The 16953-nt window shown below is 39.5% G+C and overlaps 1 protein-coding gene across 6 annotated transcripts in view; it reads left to right on the forward strand.

Annotated features, from left to right (window-relative positions):
- Positions 1-16953, forward strand: part of SMAD9 (SMAD family member 9) — a 76262-nt gene that overhangs the window by 5392 nt on the left and 53917 nt on the right. For 4 of the 6 annotated variants that reach the window (XM_078434300.2, XM_078434281.2, XM_078434292.2 and 1 more), the window contains one exon: positions 5154-5344. The exons of the other annotated variants lie outside the window; for them this stretch is intronic. The gene's annotated coding sequence lies outside the window, so the exon portion shown is untranslated. The remainder of the gene's footprint in view (positions 1-5153; positions 5345-16953) is intronic. 6 annotated transcript variants of the gene reach the window in all.

The following is a 16953-nucleotide window of genomic DNA, read 5'->3' on the forward strand; positions in this document are numbered from 1 at the left end:
CTTCCACGTAGCCTAGTGTTTTTCACTTTTGCTCTGTTAAATTGCTTGAAAGCTGATCAAATGTCGATTTGCTTTGGTTAGTGTGTTTGTGACTGTCTGTTTCGATTTGAATTTACGAAATGCAAAAATTGTGCCGTGAGTAGTGTGGGTGGGAGATAGACCCGGAACTGTAGATTGGGACAGTTTATCGGAAGCCTTTAGGAGTTTGTCCTGAGTACTTGTGGGCTGTGGGAGGTTTAGAGCAGACTTTTTTTTTTTTTTTTTTTTTTCATGGAGAGTTTGATGCATGGTGAAGTTCACCCGATGTGCTGGGAGTTGGTTTCTGAATTCTTGTATCTAAATTTAACTGACTTAGGAGCCACACATTTCAGAAAATAACTCCGAAAAGGATTTACAGATTCCATCAGAGTTTTCCATCTTGTGGTAGAATATTTGACTTCTACTATTCATGCTTCATTATGAATCCATTAATCCATCTTGTTTTATTCTTTGCTAGGAATCACACATGAGAGAACTGGAGTTTGGCTGGAGTAGGAAGGAGGAAGAGTTAACTGAAAAGTTTGTGCATGGGCTCAGTGGTGAGGATTCGAGGCACCTTAAGCTTGGACAGGCTTATGCATGTCAAAGGCAGACATCGCTTATTTGGACTGGTGTTAGTTTAGAAGGTCTCCGTGGGCTGGCCGAGGAACATATCAGCACTCAGAACATTGTTTCTCTGGGCAAATGCATTCCAGTTTCCAAATGACTACCCCCAAACTGGCACAACTTGTTCATAAAGTGGTACTGCCGGTGATTAACGGTTATGATTAATGATATGAGTGATTATGGTTATGCTTATGATTAATGGTTATGATTGATGATGTGAGTGACTGTCAGAAGCCAGTGAATGTGGAAGGTGAGAAAATGTGTTAAAGCTAAAAAGATTTTAGTTCTCGTGTGTTTTTCTTTCACTTCTTGGTGCATTTATATCATTCTTTCCCTGTTTTCTAAGGGCAGTAGAATTTCACTTTTAGGAGCAAAAGTTAGATCAGATGTTTGTCAAAGACAAACCTGTGTGTCCCCCATGCTTCCCTTAGGGCTTATTGGTTAATTGTGTTTACATAAAACAGTCATTAGGTGCTGGCTGTGTTTGCAAACAATTGCAAGTTGGTGCCCAGGTATTATTTCAAGGGAGTGGCATTTCCTTTCTGTGGTCATTCATCTAAATTGATTGCAAACACACATTTTAATTTTGTAAAAAAAAAAATTGTATGGATTATGTTTGGTTGGTGTTTTAAAATGTGATTTTTGTGGGGCTCCTGGGTGGCTCAGTCGGTTAAGCATCTGACTTCGGCTCAGGTCATGATCTCATGGTTTGTGGGTTCGAGCCCCGTGTTGGGCTCTGTGCTGACAGCTCGGAACCTGCTTTGGATTCTGTGTCTCTCCTTCCCCCACTCACACCTCTCTCTCAAAAATGAATAAACATTAAAAAAAATTTTTTTTTAGTAAAATATGATTTTGTGGATATATTAATTGGTCTAGAAAGTGGGACTTATAAATTTGGGGGCTTATAAAGGTTATTCATTCAATCGTTGTTTGTTCTGTGCCTATTGTACTTACACTGCTTGTGAGGCCCCAAGCCCTAAGGACCATATAACAAAATAAAGTAACAGAAGCAAATAAAATCTTGATTTCCAGGATATCATAGCCTAATTAGAAAGAGAGTGGTGAGGAAGGCAAATATCAGAATATTTATCAAATGGTAAATTTCTTTTTTTTTTTTTTTTTAATTTTTTTAATGTTTATTTATTTTTGAGACAGAGAGAGACAGAGCATGAGCAGGGAAGGGTCAGAGAGAGAGGGAGACACAGAATCCGAAGCAGGCTCCAGGCTCTGAGCTGTCAGCACAGAGCCAGACGCAGGGCTCGAACTCACAGACCATGAGATCATGCCCTGAGCCAAAGTCGGAGGCTCAACCGACTGAGCCATCCAGGCACCCCGGTAAATTTCTTTATGCAAAAAAGAAGTAATCTATTTGGATTTCTCTATATTTTTTTCCTGGTTAGAATTCCATTTTTACTTTGTGAATTTTGCATCACCCTTGAGAAGGATAATTAGAATGATCCCATTTAGTTTAGGATTCTAAATAAAAGTGAAATACAAGGTATAATGAGAATAGAGATTCTTGCCGTAAGTCCTTGCAAGAAGTTAAAGAAGCTGACGATGTCCCTAGGCCTGGAATTGTACTACTGTGTCTCTCAGGAGAAGAGACCTTGCTTCTCTGGTTTTCTTCCTTAGGAGGAAGCCACCCATGACCCTTTTAATAGCAGTAATAATAATCTTCTATAGCCTGCCTGGCAATAATGTGTTTAGATTCCTGTCTCCCCCCATAGACTATAATATCACAAAGCAAAGAGACCGTGTTTTATCTTAAAATGCCAGCACCTAGAATAGGTGTCTGGCTCATCCTTGATGCTTGATACACTTAGTTTCTTCCTTCAACCACAGTCCTTTCTCTTCCCTAAGATGTGTTGGTGTTTTGTAGAATAAGGTGGAAGGAAGGATAAGGCATTTGGATTTTAATCTGTAGACAAAAGAAAACTACTACATTTTAACCTGTGGTCAAAAGAGAAATACTGAAGGGTTTGAGCAGGAGAATCACATCATCAAAGGGGCGTTTGAAAAGAGATTGAAGACAAATTGATATGGTACTTCTAAGTGGCCACATTCTTACTAAGCAAAGCTGGGGAGATGGTATTTGACACACCATCTCCACTGCTTCATGCATGTCATTGGCAATTAAAAATCTGAGTTTCTCCAAACAGCAATCTATAGCACGGTTATTAGTGATTCTTCTCCATCAGTTTCTAATCTCCACAGCTCAAGCAGCCCTTGGCCCGGAAACTCAACCTCCCACAGCATACACACATCAACAAAACTTTAAAAATTACCCATACACTATTTAAAAAAAAAACACTTAAAGTATTATTTATAGCCATTTAACACTTTGCAGGTATTCACGTACAGGTCAGTGTTCTTATAACAGCACTTTAAGTAGAAAGACTATTAAGTGCACAGGAAGGAGGGAATGCATTATATGCTTTTGCTTGTCAAAGGAATTTGTTATATTACATCAGCAAAGCAATGGCTCAGAATCAGAAGTTAGACTAATTATATAGGGCTTCATAATGTAGTAGTTGATGTTATCGATGAGACTGGATTTTACCTTCATTCGTGCAACGTTTATTGTGTGCCAGACCTAGTGTTAGGCAGTTCAGAGCACTCTGTAGCATGGCCTGTGGCCTTCAGAAAGAGCAGAGCTTCTCTGGGGAAAACAAATAACCACGGTAAGGAAGCAAGTGTCCTCTGTGCTTTTGTGAAGGTGTATGCCAGGTGCTGTGGAAGCCCAGAAGAGCTGTGGAGAGCTCATTAACGCTGCTGCCTGGGGCCATGGGGGAGGTTTCCAGGATGTAGCTGCTCACAGGCCTCAGGGCAGAGGAGAAGCAGTGCAGGGCAAAAGGAGTGAGGATTGAGGAGTCTGGGAATGCCATTTGAGGAGAAAGATTGTGAAGAGCCTGGTTGGAAAGTGATGCTCAAATCATCAAATCTTACCCACCATACTGCTTCCCACCCTCCCCCCTCCCCCGTGTAAAATACATAAATACACACTCATAATAGAAATTTGGAGACGGGACGCCTGGCTGGTTCAGTGGGTAGCACATTTGACTCTTGATCTCGGGACTGTGAGTTCAGTCTCCAACGTTGGGTATAGAGATGACTTGAGAAAAATAGCATGGCTCAGTGAGTGAAGCATCCAACTCTCGATTTTGGTTTAGGGTATGATCTCAAGGTTTGTGAGATCGAGCCCTGGGTGGGGCTGTGTGTTGATAACTCAGAGCCTGCTTGGGATTCTCTCTCCCTCTCTCTCTGCCATTTCCCACTTGCACAGGCGTGTTTGCACAAGCACTCTCTCTCAAATAAACATTGAAATAAAATATTTTTTAAAAGGAAGAAATTTGGAGACCAACTGTTTAAAGCAGAAATAAAAGACTTTTAACTCCAACCCCTGGCAATAGTTACTGTCCTAGTCTGTTTTAGTCTCAGTGCAAGATTTGTCACTAAAACGTATGCGGGGATCTGCTCTGGACTTGGAAGGACAGGCCGCTAGGGGTCCAACAGGGAGGGTGCTCTTGGCGGGGTGGTGTGCAGATGAGGGGAGGCCCCGTAGGACACAGCTGCCTGGGTAGAGTAGACTCATTGAGGACATCTGGGATGGGGCATAGCTGAGAAATATGTGGAGGATCCATCCATGGGATTCGATGACCTAGGGAAAGTGGGATTGAGGAAGAGGATGAATAACATTTCCATGGGGTTGTTCTGAGTCTGTTTCTAGCTTAAGCAAGTGGTTGGGGAATGGTGCTCCCAGAAAATATGGAGGAAAAACTGTTTTAAGAAAGCTAATAGGGGGGCGCCTGGGTGGCTCAGTCGGTTGAGCGTCCGACTTCGGCTCAGGTCATGATCTCACGGTCTGTGAGTTTGAGCCCCGCGTCGGGCTCTGTGTTGACAACTCGGAGCCTGGAGCCTGCTTTGGATTCTGTGTCTCCCTGTTTCTCTTCCCCTCCCCTGCTCATGCTCTGTCTCTCTCTGTCTCAAAAATAAATAAAAACATTAAAAAAAAAATAAAAAAAAAAAAGCTAATAGGTTCCATTTCTTTCTCTTTTAAATGAAATAATAAACATTTTTTGAGCAGTTTTAGGTTCACAGGAAAAATTGAGTGAAAGGTACAGAGTTCCCATATACCTCCTACCGCCCCCCCCCCCCACATGCACAGTCTCCCGTACTATGGATGTCCTCCACCAGAGTGGTGCATTTGTTACAGTTGATAATCCTACACTGGTACATCATTATCACCCAAAGTCCATGGGGTGTTGTACATTCTATGGGTTTGTGCAAATGTATAATGTGCAAATAATAGCCATTGCGATATCATACAGAAGAGTTTTACTGCCCTAAAAGTCATCTCTGCTCCACCTGTTCATCCGTCCGTCTCCCCAACTCCTGGCCTAGATTCCATTACTACATTGGAACATACTGCATTTAAGGATCTTGGAGTATGGAAGTCAGTGGTGGTCAAATTTTAATTAAAAAAAAAATTTTTTTTTTTAAACCAACAGGACCCTTAGATCAAAGAAGCCTCATTAAGTAAAGCTGAATGAAAACGGGCTGCTTTGGTGGAAGGTGGCAATCTGCAGAGGGACGAAGCCTAGTGCTTTGCCATTCTCCTGGTGTCCAAGTCCGTCCTGCCACTCTCTTGCTGCTGTGTTGGAGACTCTCTGTGGTCTCCAGAATTTTGAAGAACTGCATGGTAAGCAATTCTGGAGCTGGAAAGAAGGGCTGGTAGTTCCCAGATGCAGCGACCTCAAACTCTTGTGCTTTTCAGAACTGGTGTCTGCTTTTCGCGAGCTTTTTCGTTGTTTTGTTTTGTTTGGCTTGTTTTGGTCCCTTTCCTGGGGGCCAAGCCACCAGCTTTGATTTCACTTTGCTGTCACGTACCTGCTGGTGGCATTCCTCATCTGTCTCCCAGTTGGGTGTTCTGATTTGCTGTAAACTTTGAAATCCTGTAAACCCGCTTGTTTAACCTAAGTCGCAAATAGTCGCAAATAGGTCCTATGTGATCTTTTCTGTACAGACTTGATAACATCCATTTTGGCAGGTACAGCTCTTTTTTGCTTGTTGGTAGTTCTCAGGTTTTGTACAGTTGGATCTGCTGGATAGTCAAATTTTATACAGTGATCATCTCATTTCTCTTGGGGTCCATTTATCTTCTTGCCTTTTCCCTCTTTCTGATTGGTCCTGGAGTTATGTAGAAAGTATGTATTGCGGCCTCAGGAATATCTGTCCATCGGCTCTGTTGGGTGAATTGTAGCATTTCATGCTGATTAGGAAGAAAATGATGTCATAATTTTGATTCCTAATGAGACGCTAATATGTTGAGATGGTTGAGATACTGTTTTTTTTTTTCTTTTTATGTGAACATTTGTCCTCTTTTTTCCTTCTTTGTCTCTGATGATTTTCTGATATGTTTTACTTTTTTTTTTCTTTTCTTTTCTTCTTTTTTTGGCACCTTTTACTTCTACAGTGAGGCATGTAGGAGGAATAAGTAGAAGTATAACCACTTGTTAGTAATAAAAAATAGTATCTTTGCATTAAGTTAACAGTGTTCAAACTGCTTTTGCACACATCCTCTCAGTATGAAAAGCAGTGATTTTTCTTTCAGTTTTGCAGAGGAGGAAATAGGATCAAAGTGGTTGATTACTTAAAGGTCACATTAGTGAGGAAGCTAGCATTCAGTTTCAAGTCTTCTTCCTCCACGTCCTTCCTCCAAATATTCATTATATCGTGTTGCATCTTTTCCTGGAGGCACTAGTTACATTGTGGGCCCTTCCAAACTTACATAATAAAATACCACACTTGTGGGGTGGTCTATAGCATCTCTCCAAGAAAATGCTGACGATATAAAGAAGAGAGTGTGGTGGGGTGCCTGGGTGGCTCAGTCGGTTAAGCGTCTGACTTTGGCTCAGGTCATGATCTCTCACGGTTTCTGAGTTTGAGCACCACGTCAGGCTCTGTGCTGACAGCTCGGAGCCTGGAACCCACTTTGGATTCTGTGTCTCCCTCTCTCTCTGCCCCTCCCCTGATCATGCTCTGTCTCTCTCTCTCTCTCTCCTTCAAAAATAAACGTTCAAAAAAAATTAAAAAAAAAAAAAAAAGAAGAGTGTGGAATGCTAGAAACTTACGCTGTAATCTTTCCAAGATTGTTTTGACATTCTCTGACGACAGTCTTATGAGTTGCTTACCGTTAAAATGTTCAGTCATGCTCTTACTATTCAGAATAGCACGTGGAAAAAAAATGTGTAACATTTTAAGTCTACCTTAAAAGTGGCCCAAACGCTTAGGTGTATTTGTTAGATCCTCTCTTTGCTGCTTTATTGCCTGTTCTTCTTCCCTTTCACTATAAAATATCAAATAGGCAATAGAATAATAATTCTGTCTCCAAAGGTGGTAGGGAGAAACAGTAAAAAATGTATCCTGTCTTTTTATTAAAAAAACAAACAAACAAAAAACAATTCCATGGGCGCCTGGGTAGCTCAGTCAGTCGGGCTTCTGATTTTGGCTCAGGTCATGATCTCACGGTTCATGAGTTCAAGCCCCATGTTGGACTCTGTGCAGATGGTGCAGAGCCTGCTTGGATTCTCTTTTCCTCCTTCTCTCTCTGCCCCTCCCCTGCTCTCGCTCTCTCTCTCTCTCTCTCTCTCTCTCTTTCCCTCTCAAAATAAATAAACTTAAGAGAAAAAAAAATAAAAAATAATTCTAAATCTCCACTGAAACTTAAGAAATGATAGCCAATCAGCATTGACATTCTAGCTGAAAAATCAAACTAGATGAGTGTTCAAGAGGACCATATCCCAGGGATTTAAGTGAACGTGAATCAAGCCTATCCCAGTGGCCTATTAAGTATAAATCCCAATGACACCAGTTTACTTCAGCACCTCCCGTCATGAGCACAGGGCTGCCTATTATAGCCCTGTCTTGGTGTAGGCAAAACATATCACTTTTAATCAGGACCTTTTGTGAAATTCAGTACTAATGTAAAAAGTAATGAAACTGGTTTTGGAGTTCTGTTTTAAAATGAGATTGTGTGTATACTTTATGCACGTGGGGGTTTTGATATATTTGTGGGATTTTATTGGATGAGACTCAGGCAGTCATTATGTAGTTTGGGCCACAGTTTACCCAAATCCACAACTGTTGACAAAGATTAACTTCAAATATTCTGGTACTTAGTTGTGTATTATAGGGTAAATTTATTAATCCAGTAACATTTTCAGGTAGTAGGTTCTATTACATTCCTATTAAGGAGGGGTCATAAAATCAGTTTTATGAAAGAGTGAATTTCAAATTCTGTGGACCTTCTAATGGATTTGAACACACAGAGATTCTGGAGTATTAGTAGATTTTAATACAACTTCAAATATCAGATGTGGGGGTGCCTGAGTGGCTCAGTCGAGTGTCTAACTCTTGATCTTGGCTCAGGTCATGATCTCATGGCTCGTGTTGGGCTTGTGCTGACAGCGTGAAGCCTGCTTGGGATTCTCTCTCTCTGTCTCTCTCTCTCAAAAATAAATAAACATATATAAACATATAGAATAAATATCAGATGTGTTCGTGCATGAAAAGACTTCTATTTCTGCTTTCTTTCAGAATGCTCACAGTTGTTGAATCTATGGATGTTTTTTGAATGTAATTATTTGCTTTGACTGAAGGAATTTTATAGTTTGTATTGTAAAAATAGCTGATTCCAAGAAAATAAAGCTCAAAAATATTGATCGATAATATGTAAAATTGCTATTGGTTGGTTCTGGGATAGAAAATAGATCTCATTAAAAAAATAATCTTTCTGGACATTGTTCTGTATTTTCACCTTTTTCTTAGTGTAGAAACAAATGATATTTTTAAAACAGTACTTTCTTTCTCCCCTATGCTACAGCCATCAGAGAAAATTGATATGTTTACATGAATCAGCATTAAGTGGAAGAAAGGATCTGAAAGGCAGGCAAAATGCCGGGGATGGCACAAAACTATGCCTGTCCTTCACTGAGTATGGGCTGTTGAAAGGAGATTATCCTATATAATTGGGCCTGGGGTTTGTGTGTGATGTCCTAGCATTTTATATTATCAGGGATTCTAATTTCTTTCAAGACATGCATGTACCAATGGCACATTATTTTCCATCTCAAATTTAGATAAAAACCTAAAATTTTGTTAGTGGGAGACATTATTTGTAAAATCCCTTGAAGACAGTGATGAAGCAAATTATTATAACATTTGGAGTGAGACTTTTTCCACTGTATTTTATTGTGATAAAACACACAAAATTTACCACTTTAGCCATTTTTAAGTGTACAATTCAGTTGTATTAAATTCATCACATTGTTGTGCAACTATCACTACCACCCTTCTCCAGAACTTTTTCACCCTCCCAAATTGTGACTGTGTTCCCATTCAACAGAACTTCCCATGCCCTTTCTTCTAGTACCTGGTAGCCTCTGTTCTATTTCCTGTCTTTATGAATTTGCCTATGCTAGTTACCTCATATAAGTGGAATCAAAATTTGCTTTTATTTTTTAAGTTTAAATAAACTTGTTTTGAGAGAGAAAGAGCACACTTGTGCGCACAAGTCGGGGAGGAGCAGAGAGAGGGAGATGGGGAACCTCTAGCAGGCTGTGTCCTGCCAGCACAGAGCCCGACTTGGGGCTGGAACCCGTGAACCTCGAGATCATGACCCAAGCCAAAATCAAGAGTCAGACGCTTAACCAACTGAGCCACCCAGGCACCCCAAAATTTGCTTTTTTGTGTCTAGCTCATTTCATTAGTGTAACATCTTCAAGTTTTATCCATGTTGTAGCATGTATGAGAATTTCTTTCCTTTTTAAGGCTGACTAATACTCCATTGTGCATATCTACCACATTTTGTTTACCCAGTCATCTGTTGATGGACACTTAGGTTGTTTTTCTCCTTTTGGCTGGTGTGAATAATACTTCTGTGAATATTGGTGTACAAGTACCTGAGTACCTGTTTTCAGTTCTTTTGTGTGTACATCTAGGGATGCAATTACTGGGTCATTTAGTAATTCTGCATTTAATTTTTGAAGAGCTTCCAAGCTGTTTGCCACAGTGGCTGAACCACTTTATAGTCTCACCAACAATGCACAAAGATTCTCCTTTTTCCACACCCTTGCCAACACTTGTAATAGCTATCCTAATGAGGGTGAAGTGGTATCTCATTGTGGTTTTGATTTGCATTTCCCTAATGACTATTGGTGTTATGATGTTATCATACAATCATATGCTTGTTGGCCATTTATATATCTTCTTTGGAGAAATGTCTTATTCAAGTGCTTTGTCCCCTTTTGAATAGTATTGTTTCTTCTTTTGGTTGTTGAGTTATAGGAGTTCTTTATCTATTTGGGATATGAATCATTTATCGGATATGTATATATATGTATATATATGTATTTATATATGTGTATATATGTATTTATATATTATATATATTTAATATTTTTATATATTTATAATTATAATTTATAATTATATATTTTATATATTTTATATATTTTATTATATATATTATTTATAAAATTTTATTTATTATATATATTTTTATATATGTATATATATGTATTTATATATATGCATTATATATATATATATATTTTCCACCTACTTCTGTATGTGATTTTTCACATACTTCTGTATGTGATTTTTCACATTTAAGAGTTACTTCTGTGGAATTTCATAACATTTTGTCATAACATTTCCACCTACTTCTGTATGTGATTTTCCACCTACTTCTGTATGTGATTTTTCACATTTAAGAGTTACTTCTGTGGAATTTCATAACATTTGGTCATCTAAATAAAGGGAAGCACATGTTTTTCAAAACCCTTTTGTTTTTAAAACCAGTCTTAGATCACATTAATTTTGAGCAAATCATGGTTAGATTAGAGGATATCTAGCCGGCATATATCAGTGTGTGATATAACTGTCAGTGAAACAGCATTTCAACTGCAAACAAAGTTAGAAGGGACATTTAGCTTTTTGTAGGTTTAGAAATTTGGATCACTGAAGAAAATTAGCTACCATCACTTCAGAGTCTGTTTTCTCAGTGTCCTCCTAATTTAAAAGCTTTCATTTGGGTTAAGAGAGTTGTAAAGCACCTAAATTAGAAATAGGAAGTTTTAAGACTTGGTTCCAGTTCTGCTTTTGACATATTGATATATTGATAGTGTTGAAAATCCAGCAGCAACTAAACCAAAAAACAAAGACATTTAAAAAAGTGTAAGACCCAGCGCCTGGATGGCTCAGTTAGGTCAGCATCCAACTTCTGCTCAGGTCATAATCTCACGGTTTAGAAGTTCAAGCCCCACCCCAGGCTTTGTGCTGACAGCTCTGAGTCTGGAGCCTGCTTCGGATTCTGTCTCCCTCACTCTCTCTGTCCCTCCATGCTCAAGCTCTGTCTCTCTCAAAAATAAACATTAAAAAACAAAACAAAACAAAAAGTATAAGGCCTTTGGAACAGAAAAACAATGAGAAATATTTTTAGTCTCGCTTATATGTGGAATCTAAAAAAAAAAAAACCAGTGGGGCACCTGGGTGGCTCAGTCCATTAAGCATCCAACTCTTGATTTTGGCTCAGGTATTCATCTCAGGGTTACTGAGATTGAGCCCACTTCAGGCTCTCTGCTGACAGCATGGAGTCTGCTTGGGATTCTCTTTCTCCCTCTCTGTCTGCCCCTTTCCCACTTGTGCCCAAGATTTCTCTCAAAATAAATTAAAAAATTAAAAACAAACAAACAAACAGAAACAAAACCAAGCTCATAGGTACACAGAATAGGTAGGTGGTTGCCAGAGGTTTAGGATGGGGTGTGGGCAAAATAGGTGAAGAGTGTCAAAAGGTGTACAAACTTCGAGTTACAAAATAAACAAGTCATGGGATGTAATGTACAGCATGGTGATATAGTTAATAATACCATATAGTATATTTGAATGTTGCTAAGAGAGTAGATCTTAAAAGTTTACATCATAAGATAAAAATGGTGACAGATGTTAACTAGACTTGTGGTGATCATTTTGTAGTGTATACAAATATTGAATTATTGTGCTGTACATCTGAAACTAATATGTTTTATGTCAATTATATCCCAAACAAGGAGATTTTTAGGAAGAATAGATTAGAGAGAAAGAATAGGATTAGAAGGGAATGACCAGGAGTCAGTTTCAAGAAATGAAAGTCTAGGGGCGCCTGGGTGGCTCAGTCACTGAGCCACTGGGTGGCTCAGTCGGTTGAGCGTCCGACTTCGGCTCAGGTCATGATCTCGCGGTCTGTGAGTTCGAGCCCTGCATCGGGCTCTGTGCTGACAGCTCAGAGCCTGGAGCCTGCTTCAGATTCTATGTCTCCCTCTCTCTGTGCCCCTCCCCTGCTCATGCTCTGTCTCTCTCTGTCTCAGAAATAAATAAAACATTAAAAAAATTTTTTTTTAAGAAATGAAAGCCTAGGCAGAGTTTCTCACCTACTGGCACTTGGGGCCAGATAATTCTTTTTTTTTTTTTTAAGTCTTTATGTATTTATTTTGAGAGAGAGAGAGTGAGCACATGAGCGGAGTAGGGACAGAGAGAGAGGGAAAGAGAGAATCCCAAGCAGGCTCCGTGCTATTAGCACAGAGCCCTACCTACATGGGCCTTGAACCCACAAACTGTGAAATCATGACCTGAGCTGAAACCCAGAGTCACACACTTATAACCAACTGAGTCACCCAGGGGCCCAAATAATTCTTTGTTGTGCACACTGTTCTCTGAGTTGTGGGATGTTTAGCAGCATCCTTGGCCTCTATGCACTAGATGCCACTGAGGCCCGCTCCCTCTGGCCCGCTTCTGGCAACCCAGAATGTCTGCAGACATTGCCAGATGACTGATGGGGGGCAAGGTCACCCCCTCTTCCCTCACTGAGAACCACTGGTCTAGGATGATGAGAGCCTGACCTGTGTTCTAACAGAAGAATGGTGATGAAAAGGGGAGAAAAAGTGAAATTTTGAGTAGAGGAGAGGAAGACAGTTTCTGATACTTAAAATTTATTAAGCATCTACTATTTCTTGGGCACCAGCACTAGGAAACAGTCATTTAACATAATTAGTAATAAATATTTATTAAATGCCGATTTTTTGTGAAGGATTGGAGCTACAGACATGAACAAGATAGTCACATCCTTAAAGACTTTGTTATTTAATAGAGGAGGGACATATATACAAACAAGTTATGATCCAAACTGAAAATAGTAATGTGTATAAGGTACTGCCTGAGAAGAGAATCCTATCTACGATACCTGAGCTGCACTTGAAGGATAAATAGCAGTTTCCCCTCCTGTGGTGGGCTTTGCAGGGGAGGTGGTGAACTGCCCGTGGTCTTTTTTTATAGATCCTAAGATGAAGACCAAGTTCATGCAAAGCTCTCTCCAGGCTGTCACCTCTGTCCAGGGAATAAAACTCTCAGACCATAATTATACCTAGGACGACTACACGGGGCAATTGTGCATTTTCCTCCAGGCTTCAGTACAGCAATTAGCACCTGGCAAATCCCAGAGCTATGCGATTTTAGCGCTAGTTTATTTATTTCACATACCGTGTTAAATCATCCTCAGTGCAAGAGGATTAGGACATGCATATCTAACTCCTGTAATAAGTCAAACTCTGCCAAATTATATCATTAACACTTTGTTGATTTTGAAAAATTAAATAAGAGGCATATTTGCATCCTGTGGTTAACAGTTTCTTTATTAACCCGTAGGCGTACTGTAATGGAACCTGGAAACAGATGGAACCATATGGCTTTATTTGTGGGGTGGCAATATGTTGCTTAATCTCATGGGAGCAGTATTTGCTATTATGTAAGAAAAATACAATTAATCCGTGGCAGTTTATGTAATATATATTCAACAGGGGTGATACCCTTCATCCTTCCTTAAGTATTTACATTTTAAACATTTTGCAAATTGAAAAAGAAAGTAATGAACACCAAAGAAAATTTGCCAATGCATCTATCTTAAACTGCCCTACATGTACTTTAGCTCTGCTATTTCTTCACTGGCTTCTGTCCCACTAGAAACAATAGTGTTCAGACTTGCTGATGTCACTACCCAGTTATTTAATTTGACTAAATGTGATAGGTGTATTTATTTAAGATTTTGTTCAGAATTTTTTTTAAAAGGTCAGTATGGTACTTTTACATTGCAGGGGATGTTGTGTGATATGATTGTAAAATTAATTAACTTATCAAGAATAATTATTTACATATGCTAAAAGCCATGGAGACTCTTAAGATAAGATGCAAAAGCTATTTGCCCTTTCAGTTCACAGAAAATAATTCACTGTTATTCATTCTGTTTCATCTTATCTGATGTTTTGTTTTTGAAAAACATAAAATGTTCAACGTGCTAGTAACTAAATGGTTTTTAGTCTTAGTACATTTCAATTACTAAAGACTGACTCACACACCAGAATGGCTTCTGCTGCCCATGCCCTCCTGGCAATATGGTTTTGAAAGGGTCCCTTGACACTGGAGCCTGAGACCTTAAATTGCCCCTCCTTCTTGCCATTTCAACTGTTCTTTGACAGGAGTTGCTCAACCATAGTTTTCTCTTCCTTTCCTCTTCTCCTCTCACCCCCATTACTTTCTGGGAGCTGTGAATGACTCTGTGAGCCCATTCATTCATTTAGTAAATATTAAACAAGCTAGGCTCTATTTTGTGTGCTGGGGTACAGCAGTGAACAAAATGGTCAAAAAATTCACATCCTAATACAGTCAATGTTGTGGGGAGGAAAAAGAGACAATAAATAATAAAAATAAGTAAAATACAAAGCAATCTTGAAAAGGGAGAACAAAGTTGGAAGGCTCACACTTCCCAGTCTGAAATATCCTAGAAAGATACAGTAATCAAAACTGTGGAATTGGTGGGACGCCTGGGTGGCTCAGTCGGTTAAGTGTCTGACTTCAGCTCAGGTCACGATCTCGCGGTCCATGAGTTCGAGCCCCGCGTCAGGCTCTGGGCTAATGGCTCAGAGCCTGGAGCCTGCTTCCGATTCTGTGTCTCCCTCTCTCTCTGCCCTCCCCCGTTCATGCTCTGTCTCTCTCTGTCTCAAAAATAAATAAACGTTAAAAAAAATTAAAAAAAAAAAGATTATAAAAAAAAAAAAAACTGTGGAATTGGCAAAGGATAGACACAAAGATCAATGGAATAGAATTGACAGTCCAGAAATACACCCGAGCATCTGTGGCCAATTGATTTTTGACAGAGGTGTTAAAACCATTCACTAGAGGGGCACCTGGGTGGCTCATTCAGTTAAGTGTCTGACTTCGGCTCCGATCATGATCTCGTGGTCTGTGAATCTGAGCCCTGCGTCGTGCTCTGTGTTGACAGCTCAGAGCCTGGAGCCTGCTTCAGATTCTGTGTCTCCCTCTCTCTCTGCCCCTCCCTTGCTCACACTCTGTCTCTCTCTCTCAAAAATAAATAAACATTACAAAAATAAAAAATAAAACCATTCAACAGAGAAAGAATAGTGTCCAACAGATGGTTCTGGGACAACTGGATAGCCACATGAAAAACAGTGAAGTTGGACCCCTACCTCATACCTCAGTTAATGTATAAAAATTAACTGAAAATGATCAATGACCTAACTATAAGAGCTAAAACCATAAAACTCTTTGACGAAAAAATAGGGGTAAATCTTAATGAGCTTGGATTTGGCAATGGATTCTTAAATATGATACCAAAAGCATAAGTATCAGAAGAAAAAGTAAATAAGTTGGACATTATCAAAATTAAAATCTTTTGTGCATCAAGGAGCATTATCATGAGAGCAAAAAGGCAACCTGCAGAAGGGGGAAAATATTTGCAAATCATATATCTCTGTATCTATCCACAATATATTAAGAAAAAAAAAAACCCTCTTATAATGCAACATAAGAAACACCTGGTGGCCCAGTCACTTAACCATCCAACTCTTGATTTTGGCTCAGCCATGATCTCACAGTTCATGATATCAAACCCCACATCAGTCTCTGCACTGACAGCATGGAACCTGCTTGGGATTCTCTCTCTGTCTCTGTGCTTAACCCACTTAACACATGTGCATGAGCTCTGTCTCTACTTTTCTCTCTTTCAAAATAAATAAACTTTAAAGAAAATAATGCAGGGACACCTGGGTGGCTCAGCCCGTTAAGCATCTGACTCTTGGTTTCAGCTAGGGTCGTGCTCTCATGATCTCACGGTTCATGAGTTCAAGCCCCACATCAGGCTTCACCCTGACAATACAGAGCCTGTTTGTGATTCTCTCTCTTCCTCTCTCTCTGCCCCTCCCCCACTCGCTGTCTCTCACTTTCAAAAATAAATACACTTAAAAAAATATTTAAAGAAAACAATGCAACATAAAAAAACCAGCACAATTTAGAGATGGGTAAAGTATTTGAGCCAACATTTCTCTGAAGAGGAAGTACAAATGGCCAATAAACATGTGAAAAGATGCTTAACCGCATTAAGTGTTAGGGAAATGGGAATCAAAACACAATTAGATACCACTTTCCACCTACCAAGGTGGCTGTAATAAATAAACAAAAAATAGAAAACAACCCGTGTTGGTGAAGATTTGGAGAAATTGTAATACATATTTTTTTTTAATATTTATTTATTTTTGAGAAAGAGAGAGAGAGAGAGACAGAGCGTGAGTGGGGGAGGGGCGGAGAGAGAGGGAGAGACAATCCAGAGCAGGCTCCAGGCCCTAAGCTGCCAGCAGAGTCTGACATGGGGCTCAAAGTCACTTGAGCCATGAGATCATGACCATATGATCCAGCAATTCCACTCCTAGGTATATGCCCAGAAGATTTGAGAACAGAGGCTCAAACAAATACTTGCACACAAATGTTCATAGCAGCACTATTTATAATAGCTCAGAAGTAGAAACAATTCAAAAGTTAATTAATGGTTGAATTTATGAGCAAATTGTTATATATGTGTGTACACACACACACACACTCTCTCTCTCTCCCTCTCTCTCAATGAAAAAATATTAGCCATAAAAAGGAATGAAATACTGATATGTACTACCTTGTGGGTGAACTTCGAAAACATTTTGTCAAGTGAAAGAAGCCAGACAAAAGGCCAGGTATTGTATGATTCCATTTATATGCAATATGCAAAATAGGTAAATCTAGAGAGATAGAATGTAGGATGTCATCAGGGCCAGGCGCCTGGGTGGGGGGCAAGAGCTGGAAATAAGGACAAATTGCTTAATAGGTTTGGGGTTTTATTTTGGAGGGGTGGTAATGTTTTGGTACTAAATACTGGTAGTGGTTGCACAGCAT

The sequence above is a fragment of the Panthera onca genome, chromosome A1 (assembly GCF_046562875.1).
Source record: "Panthera onca isolate mPanOnc1 chromosome A1, mPanOnc1 haplotype 2, whole genome shotgun sequence".
Taxonomy (NCBI): Eukaryota; Metazoa; Chordata; class Mammalia; order Carnivora; family Felidae; genus Panthera; species Panthera onca.